The 23673-nt window shown below is 40.7% G+C and overlaps 1 long non-coding RNA gene across 1 annotated transcript; it reads right to left on the bottom strand.

Moving 5' to 3' along the window:
* Positions 1–14063: 14063 nt before the first annotated feature.
* LOC129627231 (uncharacterized) lies at positions 14064–22257 on the bottom strand. The gene is made up of 3 exons (XR_008702496.1): positions 22163–22257; positions 21472–21528; positions 14064–14596 (listed from the first exon to the last, which is right to left on the bottom strand). It is a non-coding gene; the product is annotated as an uncharacterized LOC129627231 (long non-coding RNA).
* Between the last annotated feature and the right edge of the window lie 1416 nt (positions 22258–23673).

Genomic DNA, 23673 nt, shown 5'->3' with positions numbered 1-23673 from the left:
TAATTCCCTTCCACTCACTCTTCCACAGCAATCCAGCCAAATATACCATCCTCATCTTAATGTTCTTAAAACCCAGCCTTGAATATGACATCTCTTGGTCAAATATCTTAAAGTGCTCTTTCGCCCACAGGAAGGATCCTACACTTCCTAAGCAGGTCCCTTGGTATCTTCCCAGTATGTTCTTATAAGGATTCTATGTCAACCCAACTATTTATTCTTTGAATGTGTCTCAGATGGTAAAAAATTTGCCTGCAATTCAAGAAACCCAAGTTTGATCCCTGGGTCAGGAAGATTTCCTGGAGAAGGAAATGGCAACCCACTCCAGTATTCTTGCCTGGAGAATTCCATGGAAAGAGAAGCCTGGTGGGCTATAGTCTATGGAGTTGCAAAGATTCAGACACAACTGAGTGACTAACACTTTCACTTTCATGCCTTTTTTAGTCTTTCTGTTCAGAATTCCCTCAATGACTATTTTCCACTTATTAAAGTCTTCCTGTTCCTTTAAGACCCAAGTTCCAGTTTACATCCTTTACAACCACCTTTTCACCAAACCAGCCCTCAACAGATACACCGTCTTCAGAATTATATAGCACTCTTGTCTGTATCATCCAAATATACTTAGCACCTTCTACCTTCTACTTTTATTAACCCTTGTATACAACTTTCCTGACTCCCCAGTTTCACTATAAATTCCTGAAAGGCTTCAAAATCTAGGACTTTCCAGAACTACTCCTGAAACTACAAGTTTTCCCAAGACCCCAAGAAATTCAAAAGCACAGAAGGCTCAGAAGACTCAGAAAGGAGCAAACAACAAAAAAAATGAAATAGAAAATAGTGACAGTAGGAAGTCTAGAACATTTGTCATTATTTAGCTTAGAGAAGATAAAGCTGCGAGAGACCTAAAAGTCCCTTTCATGCTTGAGGGAATATTAGGCTTATGGATGTTCTCAACTTTAACTAAGATGGGACGAAGGATAAGGGACTAATGAGAAGCAATGCAATTTGAGGATTTAGAAGAGATACTGAGAAGAGCTTTATGACCATGAGGATTCTGAGAAGCTGAAATGTACATTATCAAGGTTAAAATTTTTTCTTGAATTTCTTAAGCTTTAAAAATAACAATTGGCTTCAGATCTGATATGTAAGGAGTCTGGAAGTTGTCATTCTTGTCCTTTCAAGAAACAGTCAAACAACCTAAAGATCAACAACTTTTCTTTGACCCATCAGAGAACTAAGAACACAGGGTAAAGGGCTACTTATAATTTTGAAAGACAGGTAAATTCGGCAAGTCACACCCTAGATCTGTTTACCTGAAGCAGAAGCTGCTGAAGCCATAAACTGGTAGGAAAACATAAATGGTAATTTTGACCAACTGAGGGAAGCTGAGTGTGGACTAGCATCAGAATGAGAAACTCCTGGGGACAACAGTCCTGGGAGCCCTCCCCCCAACATGTCTGTGGGCTTCACCTCCAGAATTCCACTAGGTGCCCACAGTGAAGAGCTGATAAAGGCCACTTGTTGCTTTGGCAGTGGACAAGGGAGAGTGATCACCATGAACTACAAAGCATTCTCCATCTCGAAGGCTTACTTTCAAGGAAGACTTTATCAGAGTGTTAGTCCACTGGGGGAAAGGACTCTTCTCCCAAGGCCCCTCTAGCCTTCTTGTCCCAGCCAAGGGATTGTGGTTGTTCAGTGACAAGGGATTGTTGTTGTTCAGTGACTAAGTCGTGTCCAATTCTTTGCGACCCCATGAACTGCAGCATGCCAGGCTTCTCTGCCTTCTCTATCACCCCACGTTTGCTCAAACTCACGTCCATTGAGTTGGTGATGCCATTCAACCATCTCATCCTCTGCTGCCCCTTCTCCTCCTGCTTTCTATCTTTCCCAGCATCAGGGTCTTGTCCAATGAGTTGGCTCTTTGCATCAGGTGGCCAGAGAATTGGAGCTTTAGCCTCAGCATCAGTCCTTCCAATGAATATTCAGGGTTGATTTCCTTTACAATTGACTGGTTTGATCTCCTTGCAGTCCAAGGGACTCTCAAGAGTCCTCTCCAGAAACATAGTTCAAAAGCATCAATTCTTCAGTGCTCAGCCTTCTTTATAGTCCAACTCTCACATAACTACTGGAAAAACCATAGCTTTGACTATATGGGGAAGCTAAGAAACACTTTGAAGTTCACAGTAAAGCAACACAGGCCCACCAAAAGGCTGAGATTTACTCTATGTTATATAACAGGAACTAATATAGTGTTGTGGGTCAACCACGCTTCCAAAAAAGAGATCAGATTTGTGGTCACCAGAGGAAGGGGTTTGGGGGAGGGGGAATTGGAGAAAGAAAGTCAAAAGCACAAACTTTCAGTTATCAGATAAAAATAAGTACCCGGAATGTAATGTACAACATACTCTAACACTGCTGTATATTATATATGAAAGTTGTTGAAAGTAAAACTTGAGTTCTCAGCACAAGAAAAAAATTTTAACTTTAATTTTTTCTATATCTTTAATTTGTATCTATGAGATGATGAATATTCACTAAACTTTTCATGATAATTACTTCATGATGTATGTAAACCAAATCATTATGCCATATACCTTAAACTTATATAGTGCTGTATGTCAACTATAATAAAGAAAAGAAAAAAGGACTTCCCTGGTGGTTCAGTGGTTAAGACTCTGTGCCCACATTGCAGGGGGCAAGGGTTTGATTCCTGGTCAGAAAACTAAGATCCTGAAGGATTAAAAAATAATAATAATAAAGAAAAATAAAAAGACTGAGATTAAATCATAAGATTAGACAATGCTTCCCCTACCCCATATCTTACCACTGTATGAGCAGGGCTCCCATGTAATAATAGTGGATTGTAGCTGAAGGAATTTCCAGATGCAGACTTTCTCTGAGGAAGACTATTTAGGGAAGCCCAGAGTCAAGAGAAGAGATTAAAAACCAGGTCACTAGACTATTTTGAAGCCTCTGCCACCTACAGCTACAACAAACATTAATTATAGCCTAACTCCTCACTAGATTAACAGAAAAGCTCACACTACAGGCTTATTTTGGGGCTGCACGGGTGGCACAGTTGTAAAGAATCTGCCTGCCAATGCAGCAGAGAGAAGAGATGTGGGTTTGATCCTGGGTGGGGAAGACCCCCTGGAGGAGGAAATGGCAAACCACTCAAGTATTCTTGCCTGGGAAATCCCATGGACAAAACAGCCTGGCAGGCAACAGTCCATTGGGTCACAAAGGGCCAGATACGACTTAGGGACTCAACAAAGACAGGCCTGCTTACCTCAGTTTCCTTTATAAAATCAAATTTTATAAACTACACACACTGTAAATGAAGCATGTTTTCGATGGGCCCATCAGTAAGGTAGACGTGGCGGAGGAAAGAATACTTTGAGAAGATGGTGTAAATAGGTCAACAGAATCACTGTTTGCAACAGCCCAAAGGTGCAAACAACTCAAACGTCTAACAGATAAATGGGTAAACAAACTGTGGTGCACACTGCAGGGGTGTACACTGCCTGTGGCTGGTGTCTGAATTGAGGGCAACCTTGTTGAAGCGCATGCATATCCCAGTGATGTCTGCACTAACTCCAGGCAGTTAGTACCAGAGTTACATGATGCTGTCAAGCAGAGAGGACCCCAGACACTGCAGGGAAGTGAGGGAGCTGAAGGCACAGGCCTTTAGAAATTCAGGGATTTCACCTCACACCATATCAAACATAAAAGAGTGTACTCACATTCCTGTACTAAATACCACTTTGGTTTGAAAAGCCAAAGGGTTTTTTTATTTATAAATAACTACAAGAGCATCCCAATGGACAGAGGAGCCTGGTGGGCTATACAGTCCATGGGGTCGCAAAGAATAGGACATGACTGAGTGACTAAGACACACGCAACTATAATTTACTTAATTTATTATACTCAGAAATCATGGTGAGTACTTGGGAAATCTTGAGAAGTGAGAAAAGTATAACCTTATAAATGATTTTCACATGTAATAAAAGTTGTTATGGATTCTAAGTTTAGCCATTCATGAGTGATATGATATTACATTTTATACACCCTTCATTAAACTTGCCATTAGTTTCATTTATGCAATTTTCTTATTTTAAACCAATTAATGTATTTTTTCAGTTCCCAACTGTTTCATAGACTCCTAAGTCCATGGTGAGTCTGATGCTGTCCAAGATACCTAATGGATACACTGGTTCTGCTGGGCAACCCAGCGACTCTCTGGGGCAGGAACACGAAGTCCATGTCTTTACCAGCTTGAGCCACCACACACACACACAAAAAAAACCCCTCAGACTGGGTGGTCTGAAATTTACCACCCAGTAATCAGAAATTTACCTTCTCACAGTTCTGGAGGCTAGGAATCCTCCAGATTCTGTCAGCATATTTTGTTCTTGATAAGAGCCTTCTTCCTGTTTTGCAGACAGCTGCCTTCTTACTGTATCCTTACATGTAGGAGAGAAAGCAAGCGCTGGTCTCTCTCCCTCTTCTTCGAAAGACACTAACCCTATTGGACTAGGATCCCACCCCTACGACCTTAGTTCAGTTCAGTTCAGTCACTCAGTCGTGTCTGACTCTTTGTGATCCCATGGACTGCAGCACATCAGGCTTCCCTGTCCATCACCAACTCTCTGAGCTTGTTCAAACTCATGTCCATTGAGTTGGTGATGCCATCCAACCATCTCATCCTCTGTCATCCCCTTCTTCTCCTGCCTTCAATCTTTCCCAGCATCAGGGTCTTTTCCAATCTGTCAGTCTTTGCATCAGGTAGCCAAAGTATTGGAGCTTCCTCTTCAGCATCAGTCCTTCCAATGAATATTCAGGACTGATTTCCTTTAGGATAGACTGGTTTGATCTCCTTGCTGTCCAAGGGACTCTATGACCTTAATTACCGCCTAAAGGTCCTATCTCCAAAGACAGTTACATGGGGGCTGGGGGTGAGGCTTCAACATTTTGTGTGCTTAGTCGCTCAGTTTTGTCCATCTCTTTACGACCCCATGGACAGTGGCCCACCAGGCTCCTCTGTCCATGGGGATTCTCCAGGCAAGAATACTGGAGTGGGTTGCCATGTCACCCTCCAGGGGATCTTCCCAACCGAGGGATCAAACACAGGTGTCCTGCATTGCTGGTGGATTCTTTACCGTCTGAGCTACCAAGGAAGCCCATGAATACTGAAGTGGGTAGCCTTTTCCTTCTCCAGGGGAACTTCCTGACCCAAGAGTTGAACCAGGGTCTCCTGCACTGCAGGCAGATTCTTTACCAACTGAGCTACCAGGGAAGACCAACATTTTGGTGGGACTCAATTCAGTCCTTAAGAGTTCAGGTTAATTTTTTGGTTATTAATTTATATTTTGTTCTTTCCCTTTTTTTTTCCCTTTCCTCATGTGAAACAAATAGCCTCTGGATACCTTCTTCTTTGGACTTCCCTGTGTCTCAGCTGGTAAAGAATCCGCCTGCAATGCAGGAGACCTGGGTTCGATCCCTGGGTTGGGAAGATCCCCTGGAGTAAGGGAAAGGCTACCCACTCCAGTATTCTGGCGTGGAGAATTCCATGGACTCTATAGTCCATGGAATCACAGAGAGTCAGACATGACTGAGCAACTTTCACTTTCACTTTTCACCTTCTTCTTTGTGGCGTTTGTATTGCAGGGCAAAGAAGAAACTGCTTAGAGTTTACCACCTCTCCTGGCTTTTGCTTCACAAGGTCTTTGTTTACAAGAACTATTTGAGGTGACTGGGCTAGAAGGAAGGGAGAAAGCAAATGTTTTAATGGAAATAAGAGAGAGATTTCACAGGACAGGGAAGAGAGTGTGGAGATGACCCCACAGGATAGTGGCAAGGTTTCAGAGTGATGACTATGAAGGTAGAGAAATTGCCCTCAGTCCCCATTGACCCGATGACAGTGAAGATGGCTACCTTTGAGCAGTGAGTGGGTCTGAACAATTATAACAGCCGTGGTGACAATAAAAGACTGAAGACTAGAGGTCTTCTTTCTTCTCCAGGCACCAGTTACATACACCCTCCAGATTCTTGGGTAGCCCATGAGAAGGAAGAGAGCCCCAAGAAAGATAGTTTTCATGTCCTACTAGTAGCAGGGGCTTCCCTGGTGGCTCAGGGGTGTAAAAAAAAAAAAAAAAAAAAAAAACCTGCCTGCAATGCAGGAGATGTGGAATCAATCCCTGGGCCGGGAAGATCTCCTGGAGAAGGAAATGGCAACCCACTCCAGTATTCTTGCCTGGAGGCCCCATGGGCAGAGGAGCCTGGCGGGCTGCAGTCCAGTGGGTTGGAAAGCATTGGATTATACACTAAAGCAACTGAGCACCAATAGCAGGACAGGAAAGAAACTTAGAAAATAGACATAATTTCATCCATATAAAACTAAAGTGATATTTCTTACACACCAAAGTTTATAGCATAAGCTGCCCTTTTTCTGAAGCTAAAGGTATCACCATTTTGTTGCCAATGTGATCCACTCTCACTGTGTGGCATGGTAAGGCAGTGACTACATTTGCATCAACTTAAGAATCGAGCATTTACTCATTATTAAACAAGTATTTGTAAAGCACCTACTATGTGCAGAGCACTGTGTGCTGTGCTGGGGAAACCTTAATGTGCACAATGCCAGCCTGCAAGGCTTCTACCAGGAAACCCAGACATTACATAAGAATGCTGGGGAAAACTTAATGTGCACAATGCCAGCCTGCAAGGCATCTACCAGGAAACCCAGACATTACATAAGAAATTAGAGTAAAACGTGATACAGTTAGTGATGATGCAGGAAGTCCAAGTGTTATGAGTACTTGAGGAGACCTAGCAGAGCAGTCACAGAGGGTCCCCCACAGGAAATGGCTAAGAGCAAAAGAAGGAAAGAAAAGTAGCCAGGCAATAAGGAAAGGGGAAAACTAACCAAGAAAAGGGGAAAATATTCTACCTACTAAGTGTTGAAGAGCCAGTCGTTAAAGCCCTTTTGAGTCATCTAATGTAACGATGTGTTCAGCATGGGAATCCTCTCCACAATACACTGACACACTATGGCCCAAAATTTGCTATAAAAATACGTCCCCTACCTGACTCACAGGTGTGATATTCACCACTTCATATCTGAGGACTTAAACTAGAAAAGGCAATGGTGTTTCTTGGAGGCAGCGACCATGGATGATAAATAAGCAAAAGGTGACAGCCTAACATGAGACTTATTATGTGGACACAAAATTATACTGACACAAAGAACAATAGTAAGTCCCAATAAAGGTACCAAAGAAGTAATAATACCCCTTAGAAAATGCTCTCTTAAAAATAATTAAAATATGGGACTTTTCTGGTGGTTTGGTCTTTAAGAATACACCTTTCCATACAGGGGGGTGCAGGTTTAGTTCCCCTGGTTGGGAAGCTAAGATCCCACATGAACTGCAGCCAAAAAAACAAAGTATGAAGAAACAGAAACAATATTGTAACAAATTCAATAAAGACTTTTAAAATGGTCCACACTTTTTTAAAGTTAAAAATTGTAATTAAAATGCAAACATTTGGGTTCCACAGTAGTCTAGAAAGGGCTTCCCTGGTGGCTCATATGGTAAAGAATCTGCCTTCAATGCAGGAGACACAGGTTCGATTCCTAGTGCAGAAAGATCCCCTGGAGAAAGAAATGGCAACCCACTCCAGTATTCTTACCTGGAGAATCCCATGGACAGAAGAGCCTAGAGGGCTACAGTCCATGGGGTAGCAAAGAGTCAGACACAACTGAGTAACTAAGCACGCATAGGCACATAGCCAGAAAAATTCATATATTTAAAATATTTCAGTTTCAATAATACCAAGTAATATGGTCATTATTATACACAGAAATAAAAAACATGGAAAAGAAGAAAGGGGAATTGGGGAGAATGTCTTTCACCGAAATAGATGAACTTACAATGGGAAGGTGGCCTTCTTGGTTCCCAGCCTCACCTCACAGTCAAATCCTCAAGATCCTATAAGGAGAAAAGGCAACACAGCTTGTCCCTTTAATTCAGTCCATGGCTCATTGGTCAAACTTCAGCCCATATGGCTCCAGTCTGATTTTTCTAACGAGTTTATCCTGAAGAGAGAAAAGCATTTTGATCAACATTTAGTGAACTTTTCCCTTTCATCAGTGTGGCTGCTTTTATTACAGGGTTTGAATTTTGCTGATCTGTCACCCCAGCTACTATCACACTGTAAAAAAAAAAAAGTTTAATGAAACCATATTTAAGTGGATATAAATTACTAGCTTTCCTGACTCTGAGCTGATTTTATGCTTTTTCACTTCACTAATTCTTGTTTTAGAAACTTAATTTTATGAGTTTATCTTACACATTTTCACCACTTAACTCTTCTTATTGAAAGTTAAACTTGGAGCTTGCCAAAAGGAATATGATCATAAGCTGGTGCTCAAGGCCAAAAGTAAGCAGCATTATGAAACTGTACTCTTACATCCTGGCTTTCCATGGTTTTAATCTTGAACTCTGGCTATTAAACTATGTGTAATGTGGTAGTACCTCGCCTTCTGACATATGGTGAAGTACAAATCCTAGATTCCCAATTAAAAGAGAAAGGGAGGGAGAGAAAGAATGAGAAATAAAAACAGAAGCCATCCTTCGTTTCCAATGCTTCTGTAGCTATCAATGTGTGTGACTTTATAAAAAAATTTAAAAACTCAGGCAAAACAGATTACCAGTGGGAATTTGCTGTATGACTCAGGAAACTCAAATCAGGGCTCTGTGACAACCTAGGGGGTTGGGATGGAGTGGGAGGTGGGAGGGAGGTTCAAGAAGGAGAGACATTTGTATACCTATGGCTGATTCATGTTGATACATGGCAGAAACCAATACAATTTGTTGTTGTTCAGTCACCAATTCGTGTTCGGCTCTTTGCGATCCCATGAACTGCGGCATGCCTGGCCTCTCTGTCCCTCAATATTGTGCTTTACACAATACTGTAAAGCAATTATCCTTCAGTTAAAAATAAATACATTTAAAAAAAAACCTCAGGCATATGAATCACATTTCCAGGAAGTGTGTCCCTTATACTGCAGGCTATAACCTGACTGCTGCTGCTGCTAAGTCGCTTCAGTCGTGTACGACTCTGTGCGACCCCATAGATGGCAGCCTGACTAACAGCTATTAAACCAGTCTCTCGTTAAGACGTGGGCATTTCACAATATAGAGGTCATAGTGCAGTTACTCAAAACAAGTGCCCACTTCCCCTTCGTCAACAAACTTTGCCTGGCATTCACAACCCTACCAGGATTTTTTTTTTTAATTGGAGTATAGTTGATTTACAATGTTATGTTTGTTTCAGGTGTACAGCAAAGTAAATCATTATACATATATCCAGTCTTTTTTTGGATTTCTTTTCCCATATAGGTTATTAGAGATCATTGAGTAGAGCTCCCTGTATATAGCACAGGAAACTCTGCCAGGATTGTTTTGAATTTCAATCATCCTAATAGCTTTTTTCCCACCTGCCTTTGCATGTCTTCAGCTTATCCCTTCCCATCAAACTGCCCTAGTCAAGCTAACTTTATCCAGAAGGCCCACGGTATTCGACAAGACAATTATCAGTGTTTGTCTTCTCCTACTTCCTGACTTGAGGCTCCACTGTTTTGTATTTCCTAAAGCATCCTATTTACCCTTCTCAGTAATTGTAGTGGAATGAGAGAAAGAGTGCCTTTCCTCAAATGGATACAGCAAAGTCATGGAAAGTCTCTCACTGCTTGGGTGTAGGTCTTAATCTCTGTACTGTGGCCAGAAATTTGAAAGGCTTTGGTGTGCAAGTCTAGATCGCATGTCCAGACACAGAGAAACCCAAAACGTGTGGAGTAAAAACATGCTGTTATCCAAAAAGAAAATCTGGCAGCTTTTTTCAGAAGAGGAAATAGAGGCTGGGCCAGCAAACACAATTTTTATCTACTATATCTTCTAAGCAAAATTTTTTATTCCAAGACATAAATAAATTTTCATATGATTTAATATATCTCTCGAAACCACATATTTATGTGTTTAAGGTCACATAAATAAATAAGAAAAAGTTAAATAATCTAATAGAAAAATGGACAAAGTATAAAGACATACAGTTTATAGTGAAAGAAGACAAACACCCAGTAAATATAGGACAAGCTGTTTGGCCTCACTCATAATAAAATCCAAACAAGAAAGAGAGAATGTCCTTCACTTCTCAGAAATATAAATCACATAATGATACTTTCTACTCTTGAAAATGCTTATAGTTGGAGGATACCCAGTACCTGCAACTGGGTAAAGGAAATGGCCTTTGGTGGAAGTGTTAAATTGATGTAAATTAGTAGAGAAGGATCTATCAAATAACTATCAAAACTAAAACTGCTGACTCAGTAAACCCATAGCTAGGAATTTACCTTATTGATATACTTCATAAAAATTCTCCAAGACATGCATACAGTGATAGTCACTGATACATACTTAAACTGCAAACTAACTACAACTGAAAATTACCCAGTGTCCATCAGTAGAAAATAGGATAACTAAATTAGGATACATCTATTCAAACATGAATGTATCATCTATGGAATGCAAGGAGGGCATGGAAGAGAACTAAACAGATCTGTTGGTGGAAAAGCTCTCAGATATAGAAGTGGAAAAAAGCAAGGGCAGAACAGTATGCTTTATACAATATCTTATGTGTGAAAAGGGCAAAGTTTGATGTGGTAATGTGTGCATTTTTCTGGAAATAATCAAAAGGTAATAGAAATTACCCTGCAAAAAAGGGAGAAGATTCCAACTTTCCATTTTATACATCTCTCTCGTGAGAACACCAAATGTACTAATGATACACGTCTACTAAAGTTGATGTTTCTAAACTTTTAAGAGTATTATTTTGTTATTTATTTTTAAGATATCAACAGGGATTATCTGAGTGGAAAGAATATAGATTGTTTTTATCTTTTCTTCTTTGTACTTTCTGATAAAAGACTACTGGTGTTATATATATTTAAAGTATACACTTAAAAGAAGAATAACTGATGGTGTCCTGGGATAACTTGATGGTATTTAAGAAAATAAAATGTAATAAAACAACATAATAATTGGAAGTTTACTATATAATAGGCAATATACTAAGTACTTCACATATATATAAAATTTTATTTAATCCACAGAATGACATTATGAGATGAGTACTTTTATTATTCCCATCTTAAAATGAGAAGAATAAAGTAACTTACCTAAGGTTCCTCATTGAGTGATAGAACCAAGATTTAAACCCAGCTACTTTGATTCTAGATCAAGTATATACCGAAGTGTACTTTTTATTGAAAATGTAAATAGAAACTGTCCTTCCATGGGGCCAGATTATGGAAGAATGTACATTGCCCTGTATGCTACTGTATACTAACCTTTAACTCCTCTTTTAAGTTCCCTGCCCTAAACTGAATTTATAGAATTGAAATGACAACAAATTCTGCCTTCCCTGGGATGGAGAAAATCAAATGAGAAGATTAAATATATACCATCCTTTAAAAATTGTGACTCACCCCTCAACTCTAAGGTATTGTATAATAAGCACCGCCCCCCCAAAGGACTGCAGGCTAACAGATGAGTAACCATGCCTTTCTGAACCAGGGGAGGGCTTTTCAAATCAAGGAACAAGCCTGGTTTTAGCAGCATTCACCTGGGGATCGCGCTGGGTTTCAGCTCCCTGCAGAGTCTTGAGCACAGACTATGAGGTAATGGTCTGACCCTCATTTTGAAGCACATAAAATCCAAGGAGGTTAACTAATTTCCCTCAGGTCACACAGAAGCTGCTGGTGAGGTTGGAACTGAAACAGAAGTTTCTTAATTCCCAGCCACTGCGATGCTCCCAAGACAAGCTCTTGTTGAAGAAATTACATAGTGACACCAGTGCCCTTTACAGTCCCCTGGAGAGGAGTCCCAAGAAGCCAAAGATTTCATGTTAAATTGAAAAATCTCAGACTTACAAAAGACTGATGTCTTCTCCAGCCGGCAAATTATGCATCTCTCCGGAAAGTCAAGTAATCGTTCTACATAGTACACCTCATCTCTTGTAACTAACCGGAAAGACTAGTAAGGAACATACAGTACTGCTCTCCTGCCAGCAAATGTGTAAGGGTTTATGCATGAGAAACTGTTTCCCTGAAACCATTGATTTGATGCCTGATGTAAACGACCAACACATCTGCGTGGAACTGACGTTCCCTGAATGGAAATGAACTTGAGGGTCAAGGCTACTCAATTATCATCTCAGTTCTGTAAATTCAGGGAAGTCTGCTCAAGGTCAGTTGCTATTCCAAAGGGTCACTAACCTCAGATCGCTAAATAAGGAGACCACTTTACAAATCATTAAAATAATTATAGTGATGGGAAACAGTGCAAAGGAGTATAACACAAGTCCACCTTAGAAAATCTGCATGGAACAAGGACGATCCTGGCTGAAAAACCGACTTTTACAGGGTAACCTTTTGTGGACATACAAGCAGAGGAAAGAAAGAAGAACCTGAACTACACCCCCATGGTTACTCTCTTAGAAGAGGAGGCAGGGAGACTCCATCTCCTTCTCACCCCTCACCCCAGCCTTCCCACAATACCAGACCGGATGAGAGGCTCTTCCCCCTGGTATAAACAGCATGTCCCAGGCTACACTAGCTGGGAGTGAGAGTTAAGGGCTCTGGGTTGTTCAAATGTAAGCCAAACATAGCCAGGCAGCCTGCCCTGATCTCACCCAAGATAAAGGAAAATACCCACCTCACTCCAAAAGCATGCAAAAGTCCCTGGATTTTCCCCGAGGTTATGAGAAATAGACCATGTGATTACCTCCCACTTAGCACTTCTTTAATAAGCATCTATTTCTTCCCCCAAATTTCCACTTTCCACAATAATTTCTATGTCTTTCCCTAAAGAAAGGTCTATGGAAATCCAAAAGGGAGGTGATATACCTATATGTATGGATGATTCATTTTGCTATACAGTAGAAGCTAACACAGCTTCCCTGGTAGCTCAGCTGGTAAAGAATTCGCCTGCAAAGCAGGAGACCTCAGTTCAATTCCTGGGTCAGGAAGATCCCCTGGAGAAGGGATAGGCTACCCACTCTAGTATTCATGGGCTTCCCTGGTGGCTCACATGGTAAAGAATCTGCCTGCAATGTGGGAGATCTGGGTTTGATCCCTGGCTTGGGAAGACCCCTGGAGGAGGGCATGGCAAGTCGCTCCAGTATTTTTGCCTGGCGAATCCCATGGACAGAAGAGCCTGGTGGGCTACAGTCCATGGGGTTGCAAAGAGTCAGGCATGACTGAACAACTAAGCATAGCACAGCACAGATGCTAGCACAACATTGTAAAGCAACTGTACTGCAATAAAAATTAATTAAAACAAAAAAAAATAGGTTAAGTACAAGCATTTTCTGACTGAATTATTAGCTATCCATAACAAAATTATTCAGACATTTATTTATGCCCTATATACAATATAGTCCATGACCTTCTAGAATAAATTATCCATCAGGCTCACAGAACCTTGAGCAATGGACAGTACAAGCTCTGGTACATAGAAGTTACTCAGTAGGTTTTAGTGATTAAAATCTTTAAAAGAAAAAGAAAGGCCTCCAACCAAGCTCTCCTTCATGTCTCTGGGTTCTCTCCCAGTTTCTTTTCCTGCCTTGATTCTTTCTGTATGCATACCCAGTCTTCTCCCATCACAAGACTTCCTCCTATCTCTGGGATCATGTCAATCAGCAAGCAGAGAGGGCTGGCAGAGCCAGAGGCCAACACTGGGAGAGCCAAGGAGAGGAGAATAGGCTCCAAATTAATTTGGAACAGGCTCCAAATTAATGAGAAGGGCAGACCCTCCTGAAGTAGACAGGCTTCAAGCTGAGATAGGACACAGCTTGCTAACCCATCAGGATGGAAACCCACCCACAGAGCTGGTACTTACACCGCCTGACCCCAGTTTCATGGAATGGAAATAGTAATAGCATAATGAAATGGAAGTAGTAATTGTATCAACTAAATCTGTCATTGTGAGTAGAGTGGTTAGCACAGAGACTAGTGTTTAGAGATGCTGAGTGAATGCCTGCTCTTATTGTGATTCTCCTTATGCTCTGGACCCCTCCCTTCCTGTATCAAAGTCTCATATAGTTGAAGGAAGGAAAATGCTGAAAAACATTAGCTCACTGCAGTGGCTCTCATACTGTGGGTAAGGACTAATTTTATTTTTTATTTCCCATCTGTTCTGGTTCTACTGCCTGTGTCTAGAATGCAACTCATACCACATGCACCTCGCCAGATGGATCTGGCAACAAGTGAACAAGTTAAACCCTATTCACCAAGATGAGTTCATCCAGCTTGAGTTCATCCTGCTTGGATGGCACAGCTCTGTCATATTGTTAAATGATGTTTCTAAACACTTGTTCTCTGTTTCTGTTGTGGACCAGTAAAGAAAGCATCCTCAGACCTCACTGTGAGTCATGGTGAACGGCGACTGGCTGGAGCTTTCTTCTTCTTCTTATTTTGGTTGTGCTGGGTCTTCACTGGAGCAGGCAAGCTCTCTAATTGTGGCACGTGAGCTTAGCTGTCCTGCGGAACAAGTGGGATCTTAGTTTCCTGACCAGGGACTGAACCCGCGTCCCCTGCCTTGGAGGACAGATTCTTAACCATGGGACTATCAGGGAAGTCCCTGACTAGAGCTCTTAAACAGAGTTCCACCAGGCTGGATTACTGTGAGTTCCAGAAATCTTAGAAAATGTACTTAGCCTAATATACCTCCACCCTTTTCTTCAAGGCACCAGAGATGTGCTTACCAACCAAATTCCATGACTGTCTCCAACCCAGGCATTTGGCTAAACAGTCTGTGAAACAAAGTCCTCATGGGCCCCATTCTTCTGGAGCCCTCCACCCTTTTCTTCAAGGCACCAGAGATGTGCTTACCAACCAAAGTCCATGACTGTCTCCAACCCAGGCATTTGGCTAAACAGTCTGTGAAACAAAGTCCTCATGGGCCCCATTCTTCTGGAGCCAAATCCCCTCATCTCCCCACACTTTCCCACCAGCCAACCTCGCACAGAGATACACTGAAACAAAGAACAACCCACTCTCACAAGAAAGCCATTTGACAAACTAATTCATGCTATCTTATCAGCAGCTCGATCGGGGAAGGGAAGGAAAGGGGCTGAGAAAAGGATATGAAGTGAAAAATAGTAGTCAGAAAGAATAATGCTTAATATAAAGAAACATTAGATAGACAATTGCAAGTACTGGTGAGAACGTGGAGAAATCAGAACCCCTTTGCTAATGTGAATGTAAATTTGTGTAGCTCTTTGGAAAATAGTCTCACATTTCCTCAAAAGGTTAAGCACAGAGTTCCCACGTGACCTAGAAATTCTCTTTTTAAGTATCTACCCAAGAGAAAGAAAAATACATGTCCACATAGAAAAAACCCAGAATGTTTAAACTAGCATTATTCATAAGCGCCAAAAAGCAAAAATGACCCAAATGTCCATTTACCGGTGAATAAAAAAATAAAATGTGCTATCAGCACACAATGGAATATTATTCAGCAATAAAACAAAATGAGGTCCTGATACATGCTACAAAACAGATGAAACTTGAAAAGTGACAAGTGATAAAAGATAGTCACAAAGGCCACATATTGTACCATTCCATTTATATGAAATGTCCAGCACTGGCAAATTTATAAGGATAGATTGTAGATTCATGGTTCCCTATGACTGGGGGTGGAGTGAGTAGAAGGAATGAGGAGGGTCTGCTAAGAGCGTGGGGTTTTCTTCTGTAGAGAACCAAAACAATGATGTAAAATTAGATTGTGATGATGTTTACATAACCCTATGTATATAGTACAAAACATTGAATTGTATGCTTTAAATGGATGGATTATATGTTTGCTCATCATATGTCAAGTAAGCAAGCTTTTCAAACAAGTAAAAATGTTAGCATTTTGAAAAATCCATTAATGGGACTTGCCTGGCAGTCCAGTGGTTAAGACTCTGAGCTTCCAGTGCAGAGGACACAAGTTCGATCACTGGTCAAGGAACCAAGATCCCACATCTTGCCATGTGGTGGGTCAAAAACAAAAAGGAAAGAATGAAGAGATTTCATGCTTCAGTTGGGGGACAGGTTTGGGAGAACGGTAGAAATACTTCCAGAAGTTTCACTCCATGTAGGAATAATCCTTATGTAGAAATTGTTTTCTGCTTGTTTAGTTGCTAAGTCACATTCAACTCTTTTGCAATCCCATGGACTGTAGCCCACCAGGCTCCACTGTCCATGGGATTTCCCAGGCAAGAATACTGGAATAGGTTGCCATTTCTTTCTCCAGGGTTATTCCCAACTCAGGGATAGAACCCGAGGCTCCTGCACTGGCAGACAGATTCTTTACTGCTGAGCCATCAGGGAAGCCTTATGTAGAATACAGGTAAATAAAATTTTAAACTGCATAGACAGAAAGATTGGAGTACTTTCCCTTACATTGTGAAGATTGACTATCTGAGTCACCAGTGAAAGTGTCAGTTGCTTGGTCATGTCCAACTGTTTGTGACCCCATGGACTGTAGTCTACCAGACTCCTCTGTCCATGGGATTCTACAGGGCAAGAATACTGAAGTGGGTAGCCATTTCCTTCTCCAGGGAATCTTCCCACCCCCAACCCAGGAATCACATCCTGGTCTCCTGCACTGCAAGCAGATTCTTTACCGTCTGAGCCACCAGGGAAGCCCCCAATAGGAAAGGGCTCTATATACATGATTCTTATCTATCTACCCCTGTCGACCTGAAAATCCAACTCTTGAAAGGGTTGAAGACACATTGTTTCTAGCAGACAGGGACTTCCTTCTCTTCCCTTCCAGAAGTTGCCAATGAGTTATAGGCCACAGGGTCTGAGCCCTGGGAGGTCTGATAGGCAGAGAACTCCCCAGTGAAGATCCCGAGACCCCTGTACTGGAGCCAGGGTAGGGCTGTCTATTTACTCCTTTCAGAGACAGCTTGTTCTGACAGTTGTGTTTATAATTCTAGGTCCACTTAACCTGCCAAGGGAGAGACTGGAGGCAGCGTTCATTTGGGATTCATTTTGGGGTGGCTTTTTAAGTATCTGCCCTGGCAAAGAAAGGTTCTGCTGGAGGTTTTGTGTTTGCTTTTTCATGGCACTCTGCTCCCTTCCAAAACTCACTTCTCTCATCTTCTATCATCTATATGGTATCCTCAAACAAATGACAAATTTCAGGTACACATAACTGCTTTGCTATTTACAGATCATTTGCAATGTAAATACAATGAGCTCAAGAGTATTCTTGTGTAAAGTGCTAACAAATATTTGTTCTGCGAGGAAAGGCCCAGCCCTCCTGGCCAAGAACTACTTCCCTGAAGCCCTGGGGCCTCTGACTCTGTGTTCCCCTCACACTTTGGCAGCTGAGATAGCTGACCTCCTAACTCAGTGAAATTGAAAAACTACTTAGTCACAAATGGATATTTAAACAGTTTCATTCCTTGGCTCCTCCCAGAGTCTGTGTTTCTAAAACAGAATTTTGTTTAGGAATAAAACTGTGCTTTCCTTCATGTGCTCGCTGGGTCAGAGTGGCCCATACCTGAAGCTGTTCTGATGTAGTGGAGACCACTGTTGATGGAGCCCTCCAGACCTTCTCCTGAATCTGTGGTACTGAAGCCATCCTGGGGTCAAAGTGCTACTGAAAGGCACAGTGAAGTCTCCCAAAAGGAAGGAAATTACAGGAGTAATTTCCTGATTGATAGCTGTCTGGGGAACAGCTTCTCCACCGTTGTCACTGTTGTTCAGTCACTAAATCATGTCTGACTCTTTACAACCCCATGGACTGCAGCATACCAGGCTGCCCTGTCCTTCACTATTTCCCAGAATTTTCTCAAAGTCACGTCCATTGAGTCGGTGATGCCATCCAATCATCTCATCTTCTGTTGCCCCCTTCTCTTGCCCTCAATCTTTCCCAGTATCAGGGGCTTTTCCAATGAATTGGCTCTTCGCTTCGGGTGGCCAAAGTACTGGAACTTCATCTTCAGCATTAAGTTCTTGCACTGAATATTCAGGGTTAATTTCCTCTAGGATTGACTGGTTTGATCTCCTTGCTGTCCAAGGGACTCTCAAGAGTCTTCTCCAGCACCACAGTTCAAAAGTATCGATTCTTCAGTGCTCAGCCTTCTTTATGGTCCAACTCTCACATCTGTACATGCTTACCAGAAAAACCATAGCTTTGATTATCCAGACCTTTGTCAGCAAAGTGATGTCTCTGTTTTTTTTAATAATACCATGTCATCCTTCGGATCTCAGTCCAAGAGTCTCTCAGTCCAAGAGTCGATTCCTCAGGAACTGTTACAATTTCGCAATTGTGTATTTGACTGTCTCTCTCCCTTGACAGAATTATAAATCCCTGAGTGCAAGAGCTGGAAATACTTTCTCTCTCCATCTTGCCTTCAACAGTGTCTGGGATGTAATAGACATTTAATAAGCATTGAATGAATGAGTAAATGAAGCTAGGACTCATCTGAGGTCTATCCCTTCCAAAGCATGTTTTCTTACTTTTTAGGGTGGGGGGAGTCCTTGGGGAGGGGACAGTTCTGCCACATGGCGTGTGGGACCCTAGTTTTCTAACCAGGCATGAAACTCAAGCCCCTTGCATTGGAAGTGTGGAGTCTTAGTCACTGGACCACCAGAGAATTCCCAAAGCATGTTTTCTTAAATGGACATTTGCTGCTAAAAAGAGAAAACCCAGTCATATAAAGAGTTAGGGGAAGGGCGCTCAAGATGAAGGGGTTAATCCATGCAGAGGACTGCATGTTTAAGGAAGAAAAAGACAGCCAGTGAGCAAGGCGGTATGCCACAGGGACCACAGCTTCTATTGCTAACTAGCTGTGTGACCTCAGCCTCTCAGAGTCTCATCTAAAAATGAGGCAAACACCTACTGTATAGCATTACTATAAAACTTGTATAAAGTAATCCATGTAAGTACTAAGCCTGGCACATAGTGAAAAGTAACTAAAACTAATGTCTTACAGGATCTGAGACCTTTGAAATATACAGACCTTTATCTAAGAGAAATTTCTGTCTCTTCTTCCTCCTCTCCTGTCTCCTCCTTGCTCCTATCCACCTTTTCTCCACCCTCTTCCTATCTCTCTCTCCTGTGTGTGTGTGTGTGTGTGTGTGTGTGTGTGTGTCTCTGTCTCTCTATCAAATCACTTTCCAAGCTACTGGAGTATATTTGCAAACACACCAGCTGTGACCTTGACATGGCCCCATTCCCACTCCACCACATTCCCTGTCACACACATGGGGACACACACACAGATATACTCTGTGGCAATGTAATTCCTATAAATTCCAGATTCCTGTGCTGTTTAGCTGATCACTGCTTTAAAATAAATCTAAAAGACAGAAAGAAACACACTAAATCCTCATTTTAAATTTGCTGAGGTGTTTTTAACTTTTATCTTCAAATATCTAGGACTTCAAAGTTTCTCTGTACGTGCAGTTAAGAAAAAAGGCAAGCTAACATAGAAAGCATCAATAAGAAAAACAGAGTTTATTTGGCAATGGTGCAGAAATATGCTGCCTGAGGCTACTACTCATGAAAATACATTAAAAAGAGAGCTCAGAAAAGCCTTCAACTATTGGATAAAAGGATATAAAAGGCCAGGGTTTTTTTCACATTTATAAAGATTCGGGGAGATTTTTAACTATGACAGAGACATCCTAGTCTATATATGTTCGGGGGCATTCCAGCAGCACGCTCCTCGATTCTAAGAATGGATTGTCAATATTCCATATCAGTTTTCTTCATTTAAATAGCTAGTGGCAGCAGAAAACTTCAGTTTAAAGCTCACAGATTTTCCTATTTGCTGCTCTAAGAGCCCATAAACATATGTATCTTTGGAAAACTATCATGTGTTTTCAACTTCCTGAAGAATTCTTGTAAAATATTACTGAACCACATTACCCTTTGTCCTGAGCTTTTATTCCACTAATGGACAAATTGGGAGGAGGCTGAGAACAAATGTGCTATTAATTACCCAGATGGCTTTTTAATAGAACCTTGGATTATTCTTCAGCCACTAAACACTGTCCAGAAATTTCTTAATAATGCTGGTGTGCAAGGCATTCCTTCCAGGAGAATAAAGATCTCATTGACTGGCAAGCTCAGTTATGTCAGGTTACTTTAGGAGACGGTAGACAAAGGGTAGGTATTGTATAGACCAGAGAGAATGACAGACCATATCTGAGCTGCCCAGTCTCCCCAGCAATGACAGATTTTCTAATTCACTGCAGATTCTCACAAAACTGGGTGGTCAGCTTTGCAGAGAACCAACAGTGGGTCTATTGATTCTGGGTGGGAGCAACATAATTCTGAATTAACCTGAATTGATTCAATACAACAGAGAGCCTCGGTATTGGATTAAAATTAGGATTAATACATTAAATGTTAGGTCAGAATGTTAAGTCCCAGTGCTGAAAGACCTACATGAAGTAAGTCAAAGCCCTTACAGAAAGATATTTTAGCCAGCAGATAATTTGTACTTTTAGACCTTAGAAATACATCACTCAAAATCCACTGGCACAAATGAAGATTTCTATGATACAGCGTGTTCTGTTACGGTTTTGTGGGGTTTTGGTTTTTTTTATCTGCTTTGGTTATAAACAATCATTTTGAACGTGTGCCCCTTAAGTTCATCATATATATATATATATATATATATATATATAATGACAAGAGAGAGAGAGAAGCTTTCATCTGACACAGTAATGGTTGTTAGACAGCCTGGCTCATTTTATGTTCCCGCTTTCATAAAATTATCTCGCCAGAGGCAAAATCTGCTGCTTCGGGCTTTCCAAGTAGACAGCAATTAACTTTCACTGTGCTCTTTTGCAGACGTATGCTTCTGTTAAATCATGAAAGATGCAAACTACCATTTTGAATATGTTTTCCCAACTACGAAATGAATATATTTATATTTAGGAAAATAAGAATAAATCTAAATACCTTGCAGTTTCCTGGAGTCATTATTTTAACAAAAATTTTAAACCCTCTTGATTTTCAAACTGTATTAAAATGTATATATATATCCAAATAGCTCTGCCTACCAAAAGGAGTATGAACATTTGTTGCAAAATACAGGTCCTAGTGCATCTAAGCAAAACAGTTTCCAAATGAGCCGAGGGCAAACTAAAGTATTTGAAAGCAATAAAACTAAATGTGGGATTTTGTTGGAGAATGTATTTTCTTAAATATTGATATTTAACATCACTTTGTTACCTTCCTCGCACTAGTTACCTTCCTCTCACTGCATACATTGTCTTACCTAAAAGAATAAGATAAAAGAGTGAAATGACCTTTAACAATTATCTAACACATTAAGAGTACTTTTTCATTTTAAAAATGAGATGCTTATACTTAAATCTTAATAACTTATAAAATATACCTTTTAGTCCTCCTCTTTCTTTTGACCTTCCTCTGTTCTCTTTGCCATGTGATCACTCTAAAATGCAATCAATAAGGGGATTTTTAATAAATTTAAGAAGTCTGTTGTCAGCATCTTTCTGTGTAACTTATCAGATTGTCATTTAAAGTACCCCTTATTAGCAATCATAATGGTGGGTCCATGCTGCTTTCATTTAGGCAAGATATATACATTCAGGTCTTCAGATGGACCTAATCTTAAGTAACTTCTGATTTATAGTTTCGGTTTGGGGTTAACCTGCCAGGGGCTCTTTGCCAAGTCTTACTAACTGAAAAAGAGTTTCCATTTCCATTTTCCATTTTGATCCGTTTGTTTTCCCAATGCTGCCTCCTGCCTCTATTTCTAGCACCTGCACACTGACCCCTGGTGGCGGAAACCAGACCCCCACAAAATCTCTTGACCTTCAAATTAAACCTCTTTTTGGCTTTCAGCTGAAAAAGGGTTCAGCTGCCTTTCCCTAAACTCTCTGTATTATTAGTAAAACCCATTGCTCTTGCATCCCATTCTGAGTCCTGCTGAGACTTTTTTAATTCAGTTAATTAATTAATTAATTTAATTCAGTTAATTAATCTAACATAAGTTGTGAATGTGAACTTCCATTCCCTTCCCTAGTATTGCAATGTTTTACATCAAAAAAAGGTTTCATACATACCTGGACAGAGGAAAAGCTTTTGAGGAGGGGAACTTCGCAGCCAAATCACATCACAGAGGTCTCCCATTCAACATACTCTCAAGACAGACCTGAACCTGTAGTTGTGTGATAAGAACAAGAGCTTTAGAATCAGACTTCATTTTAATCCTGACTTCTTGGTTTACTAGCACTGTGGTCAGACAAATAACTTGACTTCCTGAATTCTTAACTGGCCTATCTGTAAAACAAGGACAATGATATTTTCCTCTGAAAGGTTGATGAAGGGACTATATAAGCAAAGTATCTGGAATATAAATTCTCACATAAATGTTTGACATTATTCTTTTCAATGGAAAGATGGGATTGCATAAATCTGATGATCACACTTTTGCTTCAAAAACTAAGTATTCAGGACATGAAAAATATAAATGAGATAGGGGGACAAAAGGACAAAAATATTTGAGGTCAAGATTATCCACCCAAAATCAGAGTCCCGGAGGTAAGATGTCTGTAGTGTCTGGTACACATTTGGAGAACTACAGCAGGAAGTACAACATGGTATGCCTGTTTTTCAGTTGTAGTAAGTCTGAGGCTGCTGAGTGTAGCTTCCAAAAGAAGACTTTTAACAGCAAATCATATTTCTAAATAAGCCCAGAGAACAGGCAACTCTGACAAACGCACAAGTGTTCAAGAGATGTTTGTTTACACAGACATCCTCTGACACTGCAAATAAAATAATAAGAATGCACACTCCTTTGCAGCAGTCATAAAAGTTAGAATGGAGTTAGGTACTGTCTAGATGCCTTTGATCAAAAAACAGGGATTAGTGGTTGCTGAATTTACTAACACAATTTTCTTTTCTTTTCTCCAATTATTTCTATTTCCAGCCTCACTTTTAGGATTCAGTTACAGCATCTTGCACTGCTTAGTCAGCAGACATGTGCCATTTGGGGATGCCATGATTCCCCTTTTTCAAAATTAAATTTTGAAGCCAGAAGTGTCAAGTTTCATTTCTCATTTAATGTAATTCTATGAGACTTTAGTCAGCATTATAAGACCAAGTCAGGACCCACTGATCGTCATGTTTCTGGGCATCAAGCATACAATGAGTCATGCTCAAGGTCTTGCTATTAATTATTTTCCCTTGCACTACCTACTACAAGCTTTTATCAGTTAAGTAAATAATTATAATAAAACATGGAGAGATACATGCTAAGATACATAAAAAACATACAGTTTAGCTAGAAAGATTCAATATACACAAATTAACAATAATAAAGCATTAGAGTATAAATTATACCAAAACATCATTGTTCAGTTCAGTTCAGTCACTCAGTAGTGTCCGACTCTTTGTGACCCCATGAATCACAGCACACCAGGCCTCCCTGTCCATCACCAACTCCCGGGGTTCACCCAAACTCATGTCCATCGAGTCGGTGATGCCATCCAGCCATCTCATCCTCTGTCGTCCCCTTCTCCTGCCCCCAATCCCTCCCAGCATCAGGGTCTTTCCAGTGAATCAACTCTTTGCA

This window comes from Bubalus kerabau, chromosome 14, assembly GCF_029407905.1.
Source record: "Bubalus kerabau isolate K-KA32 ecotype Philippines breed swamp buffalo chromosome 14, PCC_UOA_SB_1v2, whole genome shotgun sequence".
Taxonomy (NCBI): domain Eukaryota; kingdom Metazoa; phylum Chordata; class Mammalia; order Artiodactyla; family Bovidae; genus Bubalus; species Bubalus kerabau.
The sequence above is the reverse complement of the archived record's forward strand: the minus strand, read 5'-3'. Positions and strand labels throughout refer to the sequence as shown.